We start from the raw sequence: 25,049 nt of genomic DNA on the forward strand, positions 1-25,049 counted from the left end.
CCCTGGTGTCGATGGCATTCTCCCGGAAGTGGTTAAGGTTGCAGCAATGAGTTGCCCCGCTGATTTTGCCCGGTTGTTCAACAGCTGCCTGGAACTCGGCGACTTTCACGCTATCTGGAGGAGGGCGAGGGTTGTCCTAATCCCGAAAGGGATCGGGGGCTTCAGACCCATATCTCTCCTACCGGTGGTGGGGAAGTTGTTCGAGAGGGTAGTTGTCGCTCGTCTTACGGAGGTTTATGAGGGGGTCGCACCTCTCGCGGACGGTCAATACGGGTTCCGTCCTGGTAGAAGTACCATGGATGCCGTATCGGCTGTCCAGAATTTTATTCGGATCGCCCTTCGGGGGTCTGTGTACCGGAGCAAACGCGTGGCCGTAATCCTTCTCGACATTAAGAACGCGTTCAATTCTGTGTCGCATGCGGCCATCTTGGAGGCCCTGGCCGCCAATGGCGCGGTCCCGGGGGTGATTGTGGATATAGTCCGCAGTTACCTGGGGGACCGGGTCATTGAGTGCGCTGGACGGCAGTGGCGCGTTGGGGCGGGTGTTCCGCAGGGATCGGTCTTAGGACCTCTCCTGTGGAACATTTGTTTCGACGGTCTGCTGCGGTTGAGTCTCCCGGAGGGCTGCACGTTGACTTGTTACGCGGACGATACGGCATTGTGTGTTTATGCGGGAAGCGTCGGGTCCTTGCAGTTGAAGGCTAACAGGGCTTTGTCGCGTATCGTTCTGTGGCTTGAGGGGAGGAACCTGGAGGTGAACGTCTCCAAATCGGAGGCTGTTTTCTTCTCTAGGAGGCGGTCTGATCGGGCTCCGCGGTTTTCGGTCGGGGGCGAGACGGTTTCCGTCTCCCCGCGGGCGAAATACCTCGGTGTGTGGTTGGATCGTCGTCTTTCCTTCAAGTTTCACATTGATTGCATGGTGGTAAAAGCCAAAAAGGCTGGGTGGGCGTTGAGTAATTTATTGCCGAAAGTGGGTGGGTCGGGGGTCTCGGGAAGGATGTTGTACACGAATTTAGTGCACAGCATTCTTCTTTACGGGGCGCCTTGCTTGGCTGAGGCTGCCTCTCGCCCAACCATTGCGAGGTCCCTAATCTCCGCGCAGAGGGTCATGGCGCTGAGGGTTTCCCGCGCGTGTCGTTCGGCTTCGTCCTGTGCGCTATTAGTAATCTCGGGCATACCACCGGCCCATCTTTTAGCTTTGGAGCGCAGGGAGGTGTACGATGCGTCGCGTGCGGGTGGCTCCTCGGCTGGCGTGGCCGAAGCGCGGAGATTGGCGAGGGCTAATTTAGTAGAGAGATGGCAGGCAGCATGGGACTCGGATGGTCGGGGTAGGTGGACCCACCGCCTCATCCCGGACATCCGGTCCTGGCTGGCTGCTAATTGTAGAAGCTTGAACTACCATGATTCCCAGATGCTCCTGGGGCATGGTAGTTTCATGAGTCATCGCGCGAGGGTGGGCCGCAGGGCGACTCCCGACTGCTGGTGCTCCCCGAATCCGGTCGCGGATACGGCGGAGCACACGCTGTTGTGGTGTCCCCTGTGGGAATGCGAAAGAGCAGAACTCTGTGATGCTTTAGGTGTGCCCTCGTTGGAGGTGGAGAACCTTGTGTCCCATGTTACGAGTACGCCGAGAGCTTGGAATGCATTTTCCAGCTTCTCGGTTAGGGTCCTCACCTCCAAGGACAGTAGAGTCCGAGCTGAGGAGTCTGCTGCTCTCTCCTCTGGGGTGGGGGAGAGTCTGGGGTTTTTGTTTGTCTTGGGATGACCGCATACGGTCGTAGAGTAGAGCGTATACCCTCCTACCAGATGTTATAAGCTATGCTTGGTACCGGGTAGGGGGGCAGGTAGGGGGTTTTGGTGGGTTAGAATCCCACATAACCTCTGGCCAAAACATCGGCCGCCGAAGGTACTTAACAAGCCGTAAGGCTTTAAGAAGTTTCTCCCTACCTCGCAAAGCGTCGGAAAAAAAAAAAAAAAAAAAAAAAAAAAGGGTAACTCTCTTGCGGTCAGAGAATACATATCAAGGGGCTAGGATAACTCACTTGGGTTCAGGGAGTACTTATAAAGGGGCTATGCTAACTCACTTGGGGTCAGGGAGTACTTATATTGGAATAGGGTAACTCACTTGCGGTCAGAGAGTACATATAAAGGGGCTAGGATAACTCACTTGGGGTCAGGGAGAACTTATAAAGGGGCTAAGGTAATACACTTGAGTTCAGGGAGTACATATATGAGACTAGGGTAACACACTTGGGGTCAGGGAGTACTTATAAGGAGTTTGAATAACTCACTTACGGTCAGAGAGTACATATAAAGGGGCTAGGATAACTCACGTTGGGTCAAGGAGAACTTATATGGGACTAGGGTAACTCACTTGGGGTCAGGGAGAACTTATATGGGACTAGGGTAACTCACTTGCGGTCAGAGAGTACATATAAAGTGGGTAGGATAACTCACTTGGGGTCAGGGAGTACTTATAAAGGGGCTAGGATAACTCACTTTGGGTCAAGGAGAACTTATATGGGACTAGGGTAACTCACTTGGGGTCAGGGAGTACTTATAAAGGGGCTAAGGTAACACAATTGAGTTCAGGGAGTACATATATGAGACTAGGGTAACACACTTGGGGTCAGGGAGTACTTATAAGGGGTTTGAATAACTCACTTGCGGTCAGAGAGTACATATAAAGGGGCTAGGATAACTCACTTGGGGTCAGGGAGTACTTATAAAGGTGATATGATAACTCACTTGAGTTCAGGGAGTACATATATGAGACTAGGGTAACACACTTGGGGTCAGGGAGTACTTATATAAGGGGCTAGGGTAACTCACTTGGAGTCAGGGAGTACTTATAAAGGGGCTATGGTAACTCACTTGGGGTCAGGGAGTACTTATAAAGGGGCTATGGTAACTCACTTAGTGTCAGGGAGTACTTATAAAGGGGCTAAGGTAATACACTTGAGTTCAGGGAGTACATATATGAGACTAGGGTAACACACTTGCGGTCAGAGAGTACATGTAAAGGGGCTATGGTAACTCACTTGTGGTCAGGGAGTACTTATAAAGGGTCTATGGTAACTCACTTAGTGTCAGGGAGTACCTATATGGGAGTAGGGTAATTCAATTGCGATCAGAGAGTACATATAAAGGGGCTAGGGTAACTCACTTGGGGTCAGGGAGTACTTCTATGGGACTAGAGTAACTCACTTGTGGTCTGGGAGTACTTATATGGGATTAGGGTAACTCACTTGCGGTCAGAGAGTACATATAAAGGGGCTAGGATAACTCACTTGCGGTCAGGGAGTACTTATATAAGGGGCTAGGGTAACTCACTTGGGGTCAGGGAGTACTTCTATGGGACTAGGGTAACTCACTTGGGGTCTGGGAGTACTTATATGGGATTAGGGTAACTCACTTGCGGTCAGAGAGTACATATAAAGGGGCTAGGATAACTCACTTGGGGTCAGGTAGAACTTATAAAGGGGCTAAGGTAATACACTTGAGTTCAGGGAGTACATATATGAGACTAGGGTAACACACTTGGGGTCAGGGAGTACTTATCAGGGGTTTGAATAAGTCACTTGCGGTCAGAGAGTACATATAAAGGGGCTAGGATAACTCACTTGGGGTCAGGGAGTACTTATAAAGGGGCTATGGTAACTCACTTGGGGTCAGGGAGTACTTATATTGGACTAGGGTAACTCACTTGCGGTCAGAGAGTACATATAAAGAGGCTAGGCTAACTCACTTGGGGTCAGGTAGAACTTATAAAGGGGCTAAGGTAATACATTTGAGTTCAGGGAGTACATATATGAGACTAGGGTAACACACTTGGGGTCAGGGAGTACTTATAAGGGGTTTGAATAAGTCACTTGCGGTCAGAGAGTACATATAAAGGGGCTAGGATAACTCACTTGGGGTCAGGGAGTACTTATAAAGGGGCTATGGTAACTCACTTGGGGTCAGGGAGTACTTATAAAGGGGCTATGGTAACTCACTTGGTGTCAGGGAGTACCTATATGGGACTAGGGTAACTCACTTGGGGTCAGAGAGTACATATAAAGGGGCTAGGATAACTCACTTGGTGTCAGGGAGTACTTATAAAGTTGATATGGTAACTCACTTGGGGTCAGGGAGTACTTATAAAGGGCTAGGGTAACTAACTTTGGGTCAAGGATTACTTAAATGGGAGTAGGGTAACTCACTTGGGGCCAGGGTGTACTTATTAAAGGGTTAGGGTAACTCACTTAGGATCAGGGAGTACTTATAAGGGGCTAGGATAACTCACTTGGGTTCAGGGAGTACTTATAAAGGGGCTATGGTAACTCACTTGGGGTCAGGGAGTACTTATGTTGGATTAGGGTAACTCACTTGCGGTCAGAGAGTACATATAAAGAGGCTAGGCTAACTCACTTGGGGTCAGGGAGTACTAATATGGGACTAGGGTAACTCACTTGCTGTCAGAGAGTACATATAAAGGGGCTATGATAACTCACTTGGGGTCAGGGAGTACTTCTATGGGACTAGGATAACCCACTTGCGGTCAGGGAGTACTTATATAAGGGGCTAGGGTAACTCACTTGTGGTCAGGGAGAACTTATAAAGGTGATATGGTAACTCACTTGCGGTCAGAGAGTACATATAAAGGGGCTAGGATAATTCACTTGCGGTCAGGGAGTACTTATATAAGGGGCTAGGGTAACTCACTTGGAGTCAGGGAGTACTTCTATGGGACTAGGGTAACTCACTTGGGGTCTGGGAGTACTTATATGGGATTAGGGTAACTCACTTGCGGTCAGAGAGTACATATAAAGGGGGTAGGATAACTCACTTGGGGTCAGGGAGTATTTCTATAGGGATTAGGTAACTCACTTGGGGTCAGGGAGTACTTCTATGGGACTAGGGTAACTCACTTGCGGTCAGAGAGTACATATAAAGGGGCTAGGATAACTCACTTGCGGTCAGGGAGTACTTATATAAGAGGCTAGGGTAACTTACTTGGGGTCAGGGAGTACTTCTATGGGACTAGGGTAACTCACTTGGGGTCTGGGAGTACTTATATGGGATTAGGGTAACTCACTTGCGGTCAGAGAGTACATATAAAGGGGCTAGGATAACTCACTTGGGGTCAGGTAGAACTTATAAAGGGGCTAAGGTAATACACTTGAGTTCAGGGAGTACATATATGAGACTAGGGTAACTCACTTGGGGCCAGGGTGTACTTATTAAAGGGCTAGGGTAACTCACTTAGGATCAGGGAGTACTTATAAGGGGCTAGGATAACTCACTTGGGGTCAGGGAGTACTTATATTGGACTAGGGTAACTCACTTGCGGTCAGAGAGTACATATAAAGGGGCTAGGCTAACTCACTTGGGGTCAGGGAGTACTAATATGGGACTAGGGTAACTCACTTGCTGTCAGAGAGTACATATAAATTGGCTAGGATAACTCACTTGGGTTCAGGGAGTACTTATAAAGGTGATATGGTAACTCACTTGGGGTCAGGGAGTACTTATAAAGGGGCTAGGGTAACTAACTTTGGGTCAAGGATTACCTATATGGGACTAGGGTAACTCACTTGGGGCCAGGGTGTACTTATTAAAGGGCTAGGGTAACTCACTTAGGATCAGGGAGTACTTATAAGGGGCTAGGATAACTCACTTGGGGTCAGGGAGTACTTATATTGGACTAGGGTAACTCACTTGCGGTCAGAGAGTACATATAAAGGGGCTAGGCTAACTCACTTGGGGTCAGGGAGTACTAATATGGGACTAGGGTAACTCACTTGCTGTCAGAGAGTACATATAAAGGGGCTAGGATAACTCACTTGGGGTCAGGGAGTACTTATAAAGGTGATATGGTAACTCACTTGGGGTCAGGGAGTACTTATAAAGGGGCTAGGGTAACTAACTTTGGGTCAAGGATTACCTTTATGGGACTAGGGTAACTCACTTGGGGCCAGGGTGTACTTATTAAAGGGCTAGGGTAACTCACTTAGGATCAGGGAGTACTTATAAGGGGCTAGGATAACTCACTTGGGGTCAGGGAGTACTTATATTGGACTAGGGTAACTCACTTGCGGTCAGAGAGTACATATAAAGGGGCTAGGCTAACTCACTTGCGGTCAGGGAGTACTTATATAAGAGGCTAGGGTAACTTACTTGGGGTCAGGGAGTACTTCTATGGGACTAGGGTAACTCACTTGGGGTCTGGGAGTACTTATATGGGATTAGGGTAACTCACTTGCGGTCAGAGAGTACATATAAAGGGGCTAGGATAACTCACTTGGGGTCAGGTAGAACTTATAAAGGGGCTAAGGTAATACACTTGAGTTCAGGGAGTACATATATGAGACTAGGGTAACTCACTTGGGGCCAGGGTGTACTTATTAAAGGGCTAGGGTAACTCACTTAGGATCAGGGAGTACTTATAAGGGGCTAGGATAACTCACTTGGGGTCAGGGAGTACTTATATTGGATTAGGGTAACTCACTTGCGGTCAGAGAGTACATATAAAGAGGCTAGGCTAACTCACTTGGGGTCAGGGAGTACTAATATGGGACTAGGGTAACTCACTTGCTGTCAGAGAGTACATATAAAGGGGCTAGGATAACTCACTTGGGGTCAGGGAGTACTTCTATGGGACTAGGATAACCCACTTGCGGTCAGGGAGTACTTATATAAGGGGCTAGGGTAACTCACTTGGGGTCAGGGAGAACTTATAAAGGTGATATGGTAACTCACTTGGGTTCAGGGAGTACTTATAAAGGGGCTATGGTAACTCACTTGCGGTCAGAGAGTACATATAAAGGGGCTAGGATAACTCACTTGGGGTCAGGGAGTACTTCTATGGGACTAGGGTAACTCACTTGGGGTCTGGGAGTACTTATATGGGATTAGGGTAACTCTCTTGCGGTCAGAGAATACATATCAAGGGGCTAGGATAACTCACTTGGGTTCAGGGAGTACTTATAAAGGGGCTATTGTAACTCACTTGGGGTCAGGGAGTACTTATATTGGACTAGGGTAACTCACTTGCGGTCAGAGAGTACATATAAAGGGGCTAGGCTAACTCACTTGGGGTCAGGGAGTACTAATATGGGACTAGGGTAACTCACTTGGGGTCTGGGAGTACTTATATGGGATTAGGGTAACTCTCTTCCTGGGGCGGTTTACCACGCTACCAGGCGCGTCCCCGTGTGGTGGATAGGGGGACGGCCGGCAGATATGCCGGTTAGCTGCGAAATAAGCCGTTTCATACGGACGAATCAGCAGTCGCGAACCAAAATGGTATTCTCACCCTCGCCTCATTTCATTCTCATGTGTCATCTGCCGTCGTACGGATTCCGGACGAGGGCCCCATAACATCACTTTTCTCATTTCACCCATTTCAGGGGACACGGGTACGGCCTCTGTGTTGACACTGCCCGAAAGGGATGTGTGGATGATTCCAGTAAGGTCGTGCTCGTGTCGGATCCCGGTGTCTACACACCGTCCTCCCACGGAGGTATGCGGAATGCCAGTGATGGAAGAAGGTGTAAGGCGGCCTGGATGTTTGTCCCCGGGCTTGAGCCCCAAGCCATGGTGTCTGATGGAGGTAGGCATCATGGTGATCACCCCTCCACTTCCTGAGGCGGCGCGTTCGGAGACGCTCCGCATGCTGGTGATTATTTATTAATTTATGGAAAACCAAACTTCTTCTTATTCTTCCCCTACAGGTAACGGCGTTAGCGCAGGATCGGGCTCCAGAGCCATGGACTTGGAGGAGGTGCGGCTGCGCCTGGAGGCCCGTGACAAAAGTGCGCAGGAACTGCATACGCTCATCCAGCGTATGTCAGTAGCAATGACGGAGCTTCTTGGACTCACGGACGGGAGAAAGGGCGTCAAGAGGAGCATCCAGGGAAAAGTGAGGGACCTGCGGGATCTCGTCGTCTCCGCTGTGCAGGAGGTGCAGGGAGCTGCGACCCAGGATTGTGGGTCACTTCTCCCTGTGCTTCTTGAGACGAGGGAGCGGGACGAAGCGCGAGAAGAGGTGCAACGGCCAGCGCTGAAGAATAAGGGTACACAGGCGTCGCTTCCGCTTCCACCGACTTCTAAAGGGGGTAGGGGGGTTTCGATTAAGTCGGGTGGAAGCGGCAATAGGGAAAGGGGCGCGAAAAGGGGAGCTGCCCTGGGGACGCCTTCTCCGCCGAAGGAGGGGGCCATTGGGGCAGCTGGCCCGATACCAGTGGCTACGGCATCTCCTCCGCGGGAGGAGGGGGTGCAATGGTCGGTCGTGGCTGGGCGGAAGGGAAAGGGGAGGAGGGATTTGGGGCCGGCCCCGATATCCCGTCCTCCTCATTCGGGTAGAGTTGGGGGACCTCCTCGTCACCCCCGTGCCCAGGCCGTGCTCGTAGCGTGCGGGTCGGATGGGTATGGGGGGGCGATGAGGTTGCTGAAGGAAAGGGTGGACCCCGGTAAGGTCGGGGTTGAGGTCAGGTCGATCAGGAGGACTCGCAGGGGAGACCTCCTGATTGAGCTGAATAAGGGAGGGGGCTCCGCGTCCACGCTCGCGGGGGCGGTCGCAGAGGCGTTGGGTAACGGGATTCCGGTCTCTGCTCTCTCTCCGATGGAGAGGGTGGAGATCCGGGACCTCGATGGGGTTTCGTCCGGGGAGGATGTGCGTGCGCCCCTTCTGGCCGCACTGGGCGAGGAGGCAGCCGGGGTTAGAGTCTCCACGCCGCGAAGAACTGGTGGGGGCTCCTGGGCCGTCGGCGCTTCCATGCCACCCGAGGTGGCTGGCAAGTTGTTGCGGCTTGGGCGCGTTCGCGTTGGGTGGGTGGTCTGCAGGGTTCGCCCTGCGACCAGTATCGTGCGGTGCAAGAGGTGTCACCACTTCGGTCACACCTCGGGTAGCTGCAAATTCAGCTCAGACCGTTCGGGGCTGTGTTGGAGATGCGGGGAGGGGGGTCATGCCTCTGCCAGTTGTAGGGGTTCTCCTTGTTGTCTCGCCTGTAGGGACTCGGGGCTTGCGCATGATCACGCTGGGGGCTCTTCAGCGTGCGGATCGATCGGGGTGTGGAGAGGATCGAGACGTACATGAAGGGTCTCCAGATCAATGTCAATCGTTCGCGATCTGCTCAGGACTTGGCCGTCCATTGCACGTACTCTGGCGAGTACACGGTCTGCCTTGTCTCAGAGCAGCATAGGAATAGTAATTTCCCAAGCACCGGCTTGGAGGATGTCGGGGGGGGATTCGGCTATGCTGCCCGGTGCTTCGTGCAAACTGGCATCCGTCTCGTCCGGTCGGGGGTTTTGTTCGTCTCTCGTTGGGGACATTAGGGTGTACAGTGTTTACTTTACCCCTAATGCCCCCATCGGGGAGTTCGAGGCTTTCCTGGAGGAATTGGCGGGGAGTGTCAGGGAGCATGGGGTGCCGGTCCTCATTGGTGGAGACTTCAACTCGTGGTCGACATCATGGGGATCCGGTTGCACTAACCGACGTGGAGAGCTTGTTGAGGAATGGGGCGGTCAGCTCGGGTTGACATTGCTCAACCGAGGTCGTTCTCCGACCTTCGTCTCAGGCGACCGTGGTAGTATAATAGATCTCACCTGGGTATCGTCGTCGATCGCCTCGAGAGTAGTCTCTTGGGAGGTGCTCGATGACGAGACTCTGAGCGATCACCGCTTCATCCAGTGGATTCTCACGGATGGGGGTCCTGGCCCTGCCTCGCCGGAGCGGGGGGTGCGCTGGGTTCGCTCGAGGTTCGACCCACTCTTATGCGAATTGGCATTTGCGTGGGGAATAGCCTCGAGCAGCTCGGCTTCCCCTCCGTCCGGGCGGGGGAGGGCCGGGGCGGACGTCGGCGGTGACGGCTCGGGCGTCTCGCCGGAGGGTTATCTCCGGAGACTCGTCGGGGCGTCCGACGCTTCTATGCCCAGGGCTCACGGAACTGCCAAGCGCTGGAAAGCAGCGTATTGGTGGTGTGAGGACCTCGACCGTCTCCGTAAGGCAGCGAATGCTACCCGCAGGAGGTGGTCGAGGTCGAGGAATGCCAATACGGAAGTTCCCTTGCGCGAAGCCTATAAGACGGCGAGAACCGCTTTCTCCTCCGCTATACGCGAGAGGAAGCGGGCCGCATGGTTGGCGCTGGTGAATGAAGTGGAGGCAGATCCTTGGGGTCGCCCCTTCTGGGTGGCCTACAAGAGATTGAAGAGACAGACATCTGCTAGTCTGACGGAGTCTGAGACGGTGATTGCGATTGAGAGTCTTTTCTCGACGTCGCAAGTGAGGCCTGGGGGCGTTCCATTCGTGGTTCGCGGTAACACCAGGCCGATCTTGGAGTCTGATCTCATCACGGAAGCAGAGATTGTCATGGCTGCCGGGAGGTCCCCTGCAAAGGGGGCCCCTGGTGTCGATGGCATTCTCCCGGAAGTGGTTAAGGTTGCAGCAATGAGTTGCCCCGCTGATTTTGCCCGGTTGTTCAACAGCTGCCTGGAACTCGGCGACTTTCACGCTATCTGGAGGAGGGCGAGGGTTGTCCTAATCCCGAAAGGGATCGGGGGCTTCAGACCCATATCTCTCCTACCGGTGGTGGGGAAGTTGTTCGAGAGGGTAGTTGTCGCTCGTCTTACGGAGGTTTATGAGGGGGTCGCACCTCTCGCGGACGGTCAATACGGGTTCCGTCCTGGTAGAAGTACCATGGATGCCGTATCGGCTGTCCAGAATTTTATTCGGATCGCCCTTCGGGGGTCTGTGTACCGGAGCAAACGCGTGGCCGTAATCCTTCTCGACATTAAGAACGCGTTCAATTCTGTGTCGCATGCGGCCATCTTGGAGGCCCTGGCCGCCAATGGCGCGGTCCCGGGGGTGATTGTGGATATAGTCCGCAGTTACCTGGGGGACCGGGTCATTGAGTGCGCTGGACGGCAGTGGCGCGTTGGGGCGGGTGTTCCGCAGGGATCGGTCTTAGGACCTCTCCTGTGGAACATTTGTTTCGACGGTCTGCTGCGGTTGAGTCTCCCGGAGGGCTGCACGTTGACTTGTTACGCGGACGATACGGCATTGTGTGTTTATGCGGGAAGCGTCGGGTCCTTGCAGTTGAAGGCTAACAGGGCTTTGTCGCGTATCGTTCTGTGGCTTGAGGGGAGGAACCTGGAGGTGAACGTCTCCAAATCGGAGGCTGTTTTCTTCTCTAGGAGGCGGTCTGATCGGGCTCCGCGGTTTTCGGTCGGGGGCGAGACGGTTTCCGTCTCCCCGCGGGCGAAATACCTCGGTGTGTGGTTGGATCGTCGTCTTTCCTTCAAGTTTCACATTGATTGCATGGTGGTAAAAGCCAAAAAGGCTGGGTGGGCGTTGAGTAATTTATTGCCGAAAGTGGGTGGGTCGGGGGTCTCGGGAAGGATGTTGTACACGAATTTAGTGCACAGCATTCTTCTTTACGGGGCGCCTTGCTTGGCTGAGGCTGCCTCTCGCCCAACCATTGCGAGGTCCCTAATCTCCGCGCAGAGGGTCATGGCGCTGAGGGTTTCCCGCGCGTGTCGTTCGGCTTCGTCCTGTGCGCTATTAGTAATCTCGGGCATACCACCGGCCCATCTTTTAGCTTTGGAGCGCAGGGAGGTGTACGATGCGTCGCGTGCGGGTGGCTCCTCGGCTGGCGTGGCCGAAGCGCGGAGATTGGCGAGGGCTAATTTAGTAGAGAGATGGCAGGCAGCATGGGACTCGGATGGTCGGGGTAGGTGGACCCACCGCCTCATCCCGGACATCCGGTCCTGGCTGGCTGCTAATTGTAGAAGCTTGAACTACCATGATTCCCAGATGCTCCTGGGGCATGGTAGTTTCATGAGTCATCGCGCGAGGGTGGGCCGCAGGGCGACTCCCGACTGCTGGTGCTCCCCGAATCCGGTCGCGGATACGGCGGAGCACACGCTGTTGTGGTGTCCCCTGTGGGAATGCGAAAGAGCAGAACTCTGTGATGCTTTAGGTGTGCCCTCGTTGGAGGTGGAGAACCTTGTGTCCCATGTTACGAGTACGCCGAGAGCTTGGAATGCATTTTCCAGCTTCTCGGTTAGGGTCCTCACCTCCAAGGACAGTAGAGTCCGAGCTGAGGAGTCTGCTGCTCTCTCCTCTGGGGTGGGGGAGAGTCTGGGGTTTTTGTTTGTCTTGGGATGACCGCATACGGTCGTAGAGTAGAGCGTATACCCTCCTACCAGATGTTATAAGCTATGCTTGGTACCGGGTAGGGGGGCAGGTAGGGGGTTTTGGTGGGTTAGAATCCCACATAACCTCTGGCCAAAACATCGGCCGCCGAAGGTACTTAACAAGCCGTAAGGCTTTAAGAAGTTTCTCCCTACCTCGCAAAGCGTCGGAAAAAAAAAAAAAAAAAAAAAAAAAAAGGGTAACTCTCTTGCGGTCAGAGAATACATATCAAGGGGCTAGGATAACTCACTTGGGTTCAGGGAGTACTTATAAAGGGGCTATGCTAACTCACTTGGGGTCAGGGAGTACTTATATTGGAATAGGGTAACTCACTTGCGGTCAGAGAGTACATATAAAGGGGCTAGGATAACTCACTTGGGGTCAGGGAGAACTTATAAAGGGGCTAAGGTAATACACTTGAGTTCAGGGAGTACATATATGAGACTAGGGTAACACACTTGGGGTCAGGGAGTACTTATAAGGAGTTTGAATAACTCACTTACGGTCAGAGAGTACATATAAAGGGGCTAGGATAACTCACGTTGGGTCAAGGAGAACTTATATGGGACTAGGGTAACTCACTTGGGGTCAGGGAGAACTTATATGGGACTAGGGTAACTCACTTGCGGTCAGAGAGTACATATAAAGTGGGTAGGATAACTCACTTGGGGTCAGGGAGTACTTATAAAGGGGCTAGGATAACTCACTTTGGGTCAAGGAGAACTTATATGGGACTAGGGTAACTCACTTGGGGTCAGGGAGTACTTATAAAGGGGCTAAGGTAACACAATTGAGTTCAGGGAGTACATATATGAGACTAGGGTAACACACTTGGGGTCAGGGAGTACTTATAAGGGGTTTGAATAACTCACTTGCGGTCAGAGAGTACATATAAAGGGGCTAGGATAACTCACTTGGGGTCAGGGAGTACTTATAAAGGTGATATGATAACTCACTTGAGTTCAGGGAGTACATATATGAGACTAGGGTAACACACTTGGGGTCAGGGAGTACTTATATAAGGGGCTAGGGTAACTCACTTGGAGTCAGGGAGTACTTATAAAGGGGCTATGGTAACTCACTTGGGGTCAGGGAGTACTTATAAAGGGGCTATGGTAACTCACTTAGTGTCAGGGAGTACTTATAAAGGGGCTAAGGTAATACACTTGAGTTCAGGGAGTACATATATGAGACTAGGGTAACACACTTGCGGTCAGAGAGTACATGTAAAGGGGCTATGGTAACTCACTTGTGGTCAGGGAGTACTTATAAAGGGTCTATGGTAACTCACTTAGTGTCAGGGAGTACCTATATGGGAGTAGGGTAATTCAATTGCGATCAGAGAGTACATATAAAGGGGCTAGGGTAACTCACTTGGGGTCAGGGAGTACTTCTATGGGACTAGAGTAACTCACTTGTGGTCTGGGAGTACTTATATGGGATTAGGGTAACTCACTTGCGGTCAGAGAGTACATATAAAGGGGCTAGGATAACTCACTTGCGGTCAGGGAGTACTTATATAAGGGGCTAGGGTAACTCACTTGGGGTCAGGGAGTACTTCTATGGGACTAGGGTAACTCACTTGGGGTCTGGGAGTACTTATATGGGATTAGGGTAACTCACTTGCGGTCAGAGAGTACATATAAAGGGGCTAGGATAACTCACTTGGGGTCAGGTAGAACTTATAAAGGGGCTAAGGTAATACACTTGAGTTCAGGGAGTACATATATGAGACTAGGGTAACACACTTGGGGTCAGGGAGTACTTATCAGGGGTTTGAATAAGTCACTTGCGGTCAGAGAGTACATATAAAGGGGCTAGGATAACTCACTTGGGGTCAGGGAGTACTTATAAAGGGGCTATGGTAACTCACTTGGGGTCAGGGAGTACTTATATTGGACTAGGGTAACTCACTTGCGGTCAGAGAGTACATATAAAGAGGCTAGGCTAACTCACTTGGGGTCAGGTAGAACTTATAAAGGGGCTAAGGTAATACATTTGAGTTCAGGGAGTACATATATGAGACTAGGGTAACACACTTGGGGTCAGGGAGTACTTATAAGGGGTTTGAATAAGTCACTTGCGGTCAGAGAGTACATATAAAGGGGCTAGGATAACTCACTTGGGGTCAGGGAGTACTTATAAAGGGGCTATGGTAACTCACTTGGGGTCAGGGAGTACTTATAAAGGGGCTATGGTAACTCACTTGGTGTCAGGGAGTACCTATATGGGACTAGGGTAACTCACTTGGGGTCAGAGAGTACATATAAAGGGGCTAGGATAACTCACTTGGTGTCAGGGAGTACTTATAAAGTTGATATGGTAACTCACTTGGGGTCAGGGAGTACTTATAAAGGGCTAGGGTAACTAACTTTGGGTCAAGGATTACTTAAATGGGAGTAGGGTAACTCACTTGGGGCCAGGGTGTACTTATTAAAGGGTTAGGGTAACTCACTTAGGATCAGGGAGTACTTATAAGGGGCTAGGATAACTCACTTGGGTTCAGGGAGTACTTATAAAGGGGCTATGGTAACTCACTTGGGGTCAGGGAGTACTTATATTGGATTAGGGTAACTCACTTGCGGTCAGAGAGTACATATAAAGAGGCTAGGCTAACTCACTTGGGGTCAGGGAGTACTAATATGGGACTAGGGTAACTCACTTGCTGTCAGAGAGTACATATAAAGGGGCTATGATAACTCACTTGGGGTCAGGGAGTACTTCTATGGGACTAGGATAACCCACTTGCGGTCAGGGAGTACTTATATAAGGGGCTAGGGTAACTCACTTGTGGTCAGGGAGAACTTATAAAGGTGATATGGTAACTCACTTGCGGTCAGAGAGTACATATAAAGGGGCTAGGATAATTCACTTGCGGTCAGGGAGTACTTATATAAGGGGCTAGGGTAACTCACTTGGAGTCAGGGAGTACTTCTATGGGACTAGGGTAACTCACTTGGGGTCTGGGAGTACTTATATGGGATTAGGGTAACTCACTTGCGGTCAGAGAGTACATATAAAGGGGGTAGGATAACTCACTTGGGGTCAGGGAGTATTTCTATAGGGATTAGGTAACTCACTTGGGGTCAGGGAGTACTTCTATGGGACTAGGGTAACTCACTTGCGGTCAGAGAGTACATATAAAGGGGCTAGGATAACTCACTTGCGGTCAGGGAGTACTTATATAAGAGGCTAGGGTAACTTACTTGGGGTCAGGGAGTACTTCTATGGGACTAGGGTAACTCACTTGGGGTCTGGGAGTACTTATATGGGATTAGGGTAACTCACTTGCGGTCAGAGAGTACATATAAAGGGGCTAGGATAACTCACTTGGGGTCAGGTAGAACTTATAAAGGGGCTAAGGTAATACACTTGAGTTCAGGGAGTACATATATGAGACTAGGGTAACTCACTTGGGGCCAGGGTGTACTTATTAAAGGGCTAGGGTAACTCACTTAGGATCAGGGAGTACTTATAAGGGGCTAGGATAACTCACTTGGGGTCAGGGAGTACTTATATTGGACTAGGGTAACTCACTTGCGGTCAGAGAGTACATATAAAGGGGCTAGGCTAACTCACTTGGGGTCAGGGAGTACTAATATGGGACTAGGGTAACTCACTTGCTGTCAGAGAGTACATATAAATTGGCTAGGATAACTCACTTGGGTTCAGGGAGTACTTATAAAGGTGATATGGTAACTCACTTGGGGTCAGGGAGTACTTATAAAGGGGCTAGGGTAACTAACTTTGGGTCAAGGATTACCTATATGGGACTAGGGTAACTCACTTGGGGCCAGGGTGTACTTATTAAAGGGCTAGGGTAACTCACTTAGGATCAGGGAGTACTTATAAGGGGCTAGGATAACTCACTTGGGGTCAGGGAGTACTTATATTGGACTAGGGTAACTCACTTGCGGTCAGAGAGTACATATAAAGGGGCTAGGCTAACTCACTTGGGGTCAGGGAGTACTAATATGGGACTAGGGTAACTCACTTGCTGTCAGAGAGTACATATAAAGGGGCTAGGATAACTCACTTGGGGTCAGGGAGTACTTATAAAGGTGATATGGTAACTCACTTGGGGTCAGGGAGTACTTATAAAGGGGCTAGGGTAACTAACTTTGGGTCAAGGATTACCTTTATGGGACTAGGGTAACTCACTTGGGGCCAGGGTGTACTTATTAAAGGGCTAGGGTAACTCACTTAGGATCAGGGAGTACTTATAAGGGGCTAGGATAACTCACTTGGGGTCAGGGAGTACTTATATTGGACTAGGGTAACTCACTTGCGGTCAGAGAGTACATATAAAGGGGCTAGGCTAACTCACTTGCGGTCAGGGAGTACTTATAAGGGGCTAGGATAACTCACTTGGGGTCAGGGAGTACTTATATTGGACTAGGGTAACTCACTTGCGGTCAGAGAGTACATATAAAGGGGCTAGGCTAACTCACTTGGGGTCAGGGAGTACTAATATGGGACTAGGGTAACTCACTTGCTGTCAGAGAGTACATATAAATTGGCTAGGATAACTCACTTGGGTTCAGGGAGTACTTATAAAGGTGATATGGTAACTCACTTGGGGTCAGGGAGTACTTATAAAGGGGCTAGGGTAACTAACTTTGGGTCAAGGATTACCTATATGGGACTAGGGTAACTCACTTGGGGCCAGGGTGTACTTATTAAAGGGCTAGGGTAACTCACTTAGGATCAGGGAGTACTTATAAGGGGCTAGGATAACTCACTTGGGGTCAGGGAGTACTTATATTGGACTAGGGTAACTCACTTGCGGTCAGAGAGTACATATAAAGGGGCTAGGCTAACTCACTTGGGGTCAGGGAGTACTAATATGGGACTAGGGTAACTCACTTGCTGTCAGAGAGTACATATAAAGGGGCTAGGATAACTCACTTGGGGTCAGGGAGTACTTATAAAGGTGATATGGTAACTCACTTGGGGTCAGGGAGTACTTATAAAGGGGCTAGGGTAACTAACTTTGGGTCAAGGATTACCTTTATGGGACTAGGGTAACTCACTTGGGGCCAGGGTGTACTTATTAAAGGGCTAGGGTAACTCACTTAGGATCAGGGAGTACTTATAAGGGGCTAGGATAACTCACTTGGGGTCAGGGAGTACTTATATTGGACTAGGGTAACTCACTTGCGGTCAGAGAGTACATATAAAGGGGCTAGGCTAACTCACTTGCGGTCAGGGAGTACTTATATAAGAGGCTAGGGTAACTTACTTGGGGTCAGGGAGTACTTCTATGGGACTAGGGTAACTCACTTGGGGTCTGGGAGTACTTATATGGGATTAGGGTAACTCACTTGCGGTCAGAGAGTACATATAAAGGGGCTAGGATAACTCACTTGGGGTCAGGTAGAACTTATAAAGGGGCTAAGGTAATACACTTGAGTTCAGGGAGTACATATATGAGACTAGGGTAACTCACTTGGGGCCAGGGTGTACTTATTAAAGGGCTAGGGTAACTCACTTAGGATCAGGGAGTACTTATAAGGGGCTAGGATAACTCACTTGGGGTCAGGGAGTACTTATATTGGATTAGGGTAACTCACTTGCGGTCAGAGAGTACATATAAAGAGGCTAGGCTAACTCACTTGGGGTCAGGGAGTACTAATATGGGACTAGGGTAACTCACTTGCTGTCAGAGAGTACATATAAAGGGGCTAGGATAACTCACTTGGGGTCAGGGAGTACTTCTATGGGACTAGGATAACCCACTTGCGGTCAGGGAGTACTTATATAAGGGGCTAGGGTAACTCACTTGGGGTCAGGGAGAACTTATAAAGGTGATATGGTAACTCACTTGCGGTCAGAGAGTACATATAAAGGGGCTAGGATAATTCACTTGCGGTCAGGGAGTACTTATATAAGGGGCTAAGGTAACTCACTTGGAGTCAGGGAGTACTTCTATGGGACTAGGGTAACTCACTTGGGGTCTGGGAGTACTTATATGGGATTAGGGTAACTCACTTGCGGTCAGAGAGTACATATAAAGGGGGTAGGATAACTCACTTGGGGTCAGGGAGTATTTCTATAGGGATTAGGTAACTCACTTGGGGTCAGGGAGTACTTCTATGGGACTAGGGTAACTCACTTGCGGTCAGAGAGTACATATAAAGGGGCTAGGATAACTCACTTGCGGTCAGGGAGTACTTATATAAGAGGCTAGGGTAACTTACTTGGGGTCAGGGAGTACTTCTATGGGACTAGGGTAACTCACTTGGGGTCTGGGAGTACTTATATGGGATTAGGGTAACTCACTTGCGGTCAGAGAGTACATATAAAGGGGCTAGGATAACTCACTTGGGGTCAGGTAGAACTTATAAAGGGGCTAAGGTAATACACTTGAGTTCAGGGAGTACATATATGAGACTAGGGTAACTCACTTGGGGCCAGGGTGTACTTATTAAAGGGCTAGGGTAACTCACTTAGGATCAGGGAGTACTTATAAGGGGCTAGGATAACTCACTTGGGGTCAGGGAGTACTTATATTGGACTAGGGTAACTCACTTGCGGTCAGAGAGTACATATAAAGGGGCTAGGCTAACTCACTTGGGGTCAGGGAGTACTAATATGGGACTAGGGTAACTCACTTGCTGTCAGAGAGTACATATAAAGGGGCTAGGATAACTCACTTGGGGTCAGGGAGTACTTATAAAGGTGATATGGTAACTCACTTGGGGTCAGGGAGTACTTATAAAGGGGCTAGGGTAACTAACTTTGGGTCAAGGATTACCTATATGGGACTAGGGTAACTCACTTGGGGCCAGGGTGTACTTATTAAAGGGCTAGGGTAACTCACTTAGGATCAGGGAGTACTTATAAGGGGCTAGGATAACTCACTTGGGGTCAGGGAGTACTTATATTGGACTAGGGTAACTCACTTGCGGTCAGAGAGTACATATAAAGGGGCTAGGCTAACTCACTTGGGGTCAGGGAGTACTAATATGGGACTAGGGTAACTCACTTGCTGTCAGAGAGTACATATAAGGGGCTAGGATAACTCACTTGGGGTCAGGGAGTACTTATAAAGGTGATATGGTAACTCACTTGGGGTCAGGGAGTACTTATAAAGGGGCTAGGGTAACTAACTTTGGGTCAAGGATTACCTATATGGGACTAGGGTAACTCACTTGGGGCCAGGGTGTACTTATTAAAGGGCTAGGGTAACTCACTTAGGATCAGGGAGTACTTATAAGGGGCTAGGATAACTCACTTGGGGTCAGGGAGTACTTATATTGGACTAGGGTAACTCACTTGCGGTCAGAGAGTACATATAAAGGGGCTAGGCTAACTCACTTGGGGTCAGGGAGTACTAATATGGGACTAGGGTAACTCACTTGCTGTCAGAGAGTACATATAAAGGGGCTAGGATAACTCACTTGGGGTCAGGGAGTACTTATAAAGGTGATATGGTAACTCACTTGGGGTCAGGGAGTACTTCTATGGGACTAGGGTAACTCACTTGCGGTCAGAGAGTACATATAAAGGGGCTAGGATAACTCACTTGGGTTCAGGGAGTACTTATAAAGGGGCTATGGTAACTCACTTGGAGTCAGGGAGTACTTATATTGGACTAGGGTAACTCACTTGCGGTCAGAGAGTACATATAAAGGGGCTAGGCTAACTCACTTGGGGTCAGGGAGTACTAATATGGGACTAGGGTAACTCACTTGCTGTCAGAGAGTACATATAAAGGGGCTAGGATAACTCACTTGGGGTCAGGGAGTACTTATAAAGGTGATATGGTAACTCACTTGGGGTCAGGGAGTACTTATAAAGGGGCTAGGGTAACTAACTTTGGGTCAAGGATTACCTATATGGGACTAGGGTAACTCACTTGGGGCCAGGGTGTACTTATTAAAGGGCTAGGGTAACTCACTTAGGATCAGGGAGTACTTATAAGGGGCTAGGATAACTCACTTAGGGTCAGGGAGTACTTATATTGGACTAGGGTAACTCACTTGCGGTCAGAGAGTACATATAAAGGGGCTAGGCTAACTCACTTGGGGTCAGGGAGTACTAATATGGGACTAGGGTAACTCACTTGCTGTCAGAGAGTACATATAAGGGGCTAGGATAACTCACTTGGGGTCAGGGAGTACTTATAAAGGTGATATGGTAACTCACTTGGGGTCAGGGAGTACTTATAAAGGGGCTAGGGTAACTAACTTTGGGTCAAGGATTACCTATATGGGACTAGGGTAACTCACTTGGGGCCAGGGTGTACTTATTAAAGGGCTAGGGTAACTCACTTAGGATCAGGGAGTACTTATAAGGGGCTAGGATAACTCACTTGGGGTCAGGGAGTACTTATATTGGACTAGGGTAACTCACTTGCGGTCAGAGAGTACATATAAAGGGGCTAGGCTAACTCACTTGGGGTCAGGGAGTACTAATATGGGACTAGGGTAACTCACTTGCTGTCAGAGAGTACATATAAAGGGGCTAGGATAACTCACTTGGGGTCAGGGAGTACTTATAAAGGTGATATGGTAACTCACTTGGGGTCAGGGAGTACTTCTATGGGACTAGGGTAACTCACTTGCGGTCAGAGAGTACATATAAAGGGGCTAGGATAACTCACTTGGGTTCAGGGAGTACTTATAAAGGGGCTATGGTAACTCACTTGGAGTCAGGGAGTACTTATATTGGACTAGGGTAACTCACTTGCGGTCAGAGAGTACATATAAAGGGGCTAGGCGAACTCACTTGGGGTCAGGGAGTACTAATATGGGACTAGGGTTACTCACTTGCTGTCAGAGAGTACATATAAACGGGCTAGGATAACTCACTTGGGGTCAGGTAGTACTTATAAAGGTGATATGGTAACTCACTTTGGGTCAGGGAGTACTTATAAAGGGGCTAGGGTAACTAACTTTGGGTCAAGGATTACTTATATGGGACTAGGGTAACTCACTTGGGGCCAGGGTGTACTTATTAAATGGCTAGGGTAACTCACTTAGGATCAGGGAGTACTTATAAGAGACTAGGGTAACTCACTTGGGGTCTGGGAGTACATATAAAGCGACTAGGATAACTCACTTGCGGTCAGAGAGTACATATAAATGGGCTAGGGTAACTCACTTGGGGTCAGGGAGTACTAATATGGGACAAGGGTAACTCACTTGCTGTCAGAGAGTACATATAAAGGGGCTAGGATAACTCACTTGGGGTCAGGGAGTACTTATATAAGGGGCTAGGGTAACTCACTTGGGGTCAGGGAGTACTTCTATGGGACTAGAGTAACTCACTTGGGGTCTGGGAGTACTTATATGGGATTAGGGTAACTCACTTGCGGTCAGAGAGTACATATAAAGGGGCTAGGATAACTCACTTGGGGTCAGGGAGAACTTATAAAGGGACTAAGGTAATACACTAGAGTTCAGGGAGTACATATATGAGACTAGAGTAATAAACTTGGGGTCAGGGAGTACTTATAAGGGGTTTGAATAAGTCACTTGCGGTCAGAGAGTACATATAAAGGGGTTAGGATAACACACTTGGGGTCAGGGAGTACCTATATGGGACTAGGGTAACTCACTTGCTGTCAGAGAGTACATATAAAGGGGCTAGGATAACTCACTTGGGGTCAGGGAGTACTTATAAAGTTGATATGGTAACTCACTTGGGGTCAGGGAGTACTTATAAAGGGGCTAGGGTAACTAACTTTGGGTCAAGGATTACCTATATGGGACTAGGGTAACTCACTTGGGGCCAGGGTGTACTTATTAAAGGGCTAGGGTAACTCACTTAGGATCAGGGAGTACTTATAAGGGGCTAGGATAACTCACTTGGGGTCAGGGAGTACTTATATTGGACTAGGGTAACTCACTTGCGGTCAGAGAGTACATATAAAGGGGCTAGGCTAACTCACTTGGGGTCAGGGAGTACTAATATGGGACTAGGGTAACTCACTTGCTGTCAGAGAGTACATATAAAGTGGCTAGGATAACTCACTTGGGTTCAGGGAGTACTTATAAAGGTGATATGGTAACTCACTTGGGGTCAGGGAGTACTTATAAAGGGGCTAGGGTAACTAACTTTGGGTCAAGGATTACCTATATGGGACTAGGGTAACTCACTTGGGGCCAGGGTGTACTTATTAAAGGGCTAGGGTAACTCACTTAGGATCAGGGAGTAATTATAAGGGGCTAGGATAACTCACTTGGGGTCAGGGAGTACTTATATTGGACTAGGGTAACTCACTTGCGGTCAGAGAGTACATATAAAGGGGCTAGGCTAACTCACTTGGGGTCAGGGAGTACTAATATGGGACTAGGGTAACTCACTTGCTGTCAGAGAGTACATATAAAGGGGCTAGGATAACTCACTTGGGGTCAGGGAGTACTTATAAAGGTGATATGGTAACTCACTTGGGGTCAGGGAGTACTTATAAAGGGGCTAGGGTAACTAACTTTGGGTCAAGGATTACCTATATGGGACTAGGGTAACTCACTTGGGGCCAGGGTGTACTTATTAAAGGGCTAGGGTAACTCACTTAGGATCAGGGAGTACTTATAAGGGGCTAGGATAACTCACTTCGGGTCAGGGAGTACTTATATTGGACTAGGGTAACTCACTTGCGGTCAGAGAGTACATTTAAAGGGGCTAGGCTAACTCACTTGGGGTCAGGGAGTACTTATATAAGGGGCTAGGGTAACTCACTTGCGGTCAGAGAGTTCATATAAAGGGGGTAGGATAACTCACTTGGGGTCAGGGAGTACTTCTATGGGATTAGGTAACTCACTTGGGGTCAGGGAGTACTTATAAAGGTGATATGGTAACTCACTTGGGGTCAGGGAGTACTTCTATGGGACTAGGGTAACTCACTTGCGGTCAGAGAGTAAATATAAAGGGGCTAGGATAACTCACTTGCGGTCAGGAAGTACTTATATAAGGGGCTAGGGTAACTCACTTGGGGTCAGGGAGTACTTCTATGGGACTAGGGTAACTCACTTGGGGCCAGGGTGTACTTATTAAAAGGCTAGGGTAACTCACTTTGGATCAAGGAGAACTTATATGGGACTAGGGTGACTCACTTGGGGTCTGGGATTACATATAAAGGGGCTATGGTAACACACTTGGGGTCAGGGAGAATTTATATGGGACTAGGTAACTCACTTGCGGTCAGAGAGTACATATAAAGGGGGTAGGATAACTCACTTGGGGTCAGCGAGTACTTATAAAGGGGCTAAGGTAACACACTTGAGTTCAGGGAGTACATATATGAGACTAGGGTAACACACTTGGGGTCAGGGTGTACTTATATAAGGGGCTAGGGTAATTCACTTGGGGTCAGGGAGTACTTCTATGGGACTAGGGTAACTCACTTGGGATCTGGTAGTACTTATATGGGATTAGGTTAACTCACTTGCAGTCAGAGAGTACATATGAAGGGGCTAGGATAACTCACTTGGGGTCAGGGAGAACTTATAAAGGGGCTAAGGTAATACACTTGAGTTCAGGGAGTACATATATGAGACTAGGGTAACACACTTGCGTCAGAGAGTACATATAAAGGGGCTAGGATAACTCACTTGGGGTCAGGGAGTACTTATAAAGGGGCTATGGTAACTCACTTTGTGTCAGGGAGTACCTATATGGGAGTAGGGTAATTCACTTGCGGTCAGAGAGTACATATAAAGGGGGTAGTATAACTCACTTGGGGTCAGGGAGTACATATAAATGGGCTAGGGTAACTCACTTGGGGTCAGAGAGTACATATATGAGACTAGGGTAACTCACTTGGGGTCTGGCGGTACTTATATGGGATTAGGGTAACTCACTTGCGGTCAGAGAGTACATATAAAGGGGGTAGGATAACTCACTTGGGGTCAGGGAGTACTCATAAAGGGGCTATGGTAACTCACTTGGGGTCAGGGAGTACTTCTATGGGACTAGGGTAACTCACTTGTGGTCAGAGAGCACATATAAAGGGGCTAGTATAACTCACTTGCGGTCAGGGAGTACTTTTATGGGACTAGGGTAACTCACTTGTGGTCTGGGAGTACTGATATGGGATTAGGGTAACTCACTTGCCGTCAGAGAGTACATATAAAGGGGGTAGTATAACTCACTTGGGGTCAGGGAGTACTCATAAAGGGGCTATGGAAACTCACTTGGGGTCAGGGAGTACTTGTATGGGATTAGGTAACTCACTTGCGGTCAGAGAGTACATATAAAGGGGCTAGGCTAACTCACTTGGGGTCAGGGAGTACTAATATGGGACTAGGGTAACTCACTTGCTGTCAGAGAGTACATATAAAGGGGCTAGGATAACTCACTTTGGGTCAGGGAGTACTTATATAAGGGGCTAGGGTAACTCACTTGGGGTCAGGGAGTACTTCTATGGGACTAGAGTAACTCACTTGGGGTCTGGGAGTACTTATATGGGATTAGGGTAACTCACTTGCGGTCAGAGAGTTCATATAAAGTGGGTAGGATAACTCACTTGGGGTCAGGGAGTACTTCTATGGGATTAGGTAACTCACTTGGGGTCAGGGAGTACTTATAAAGGTGATATGGTAACTCACTTGGGGTCAGGGAGTACTTCTATGGGACTAGGGTAACTCACTTGCGGTCAGGGAGTACTTATATAAGGGGCTAGGGTAACTCACTTTGGGTCAGGGAGTACTTCTATGGGACTAGGGTAACTCACTTGGGGCCAGGGTGTACTTATTAAAGGGTTAGGGTAACTCACTTAGGATCAGGGAGTACTTATAAGGGGCTAGGATAACTCACTTGGGTTCAGGGAGTACTTATAAAGGGGCTATGGTAACTCACTTGGGGTCAGGGAGTACTTATATTGGACTAGGGTAACTCACTTGCGGTCAGAGAGTACATATAA

Source organism: Prorops nasuta, unplaced genomic scaffold (assembly GCF_024137725.1).
Source record: "Prorops nasuta isolate Cenicafe-Biocafe unplaced genomic scaffold, Cenicafe_Pnas_1.2 PNAS00028, whole genome shotgun sequence".
NCBI lineage: Eukaryota > Metazoa > Arthropoda > Insecta > Hymenoptera > Bethylidae > Prorops > Prorops nasuta.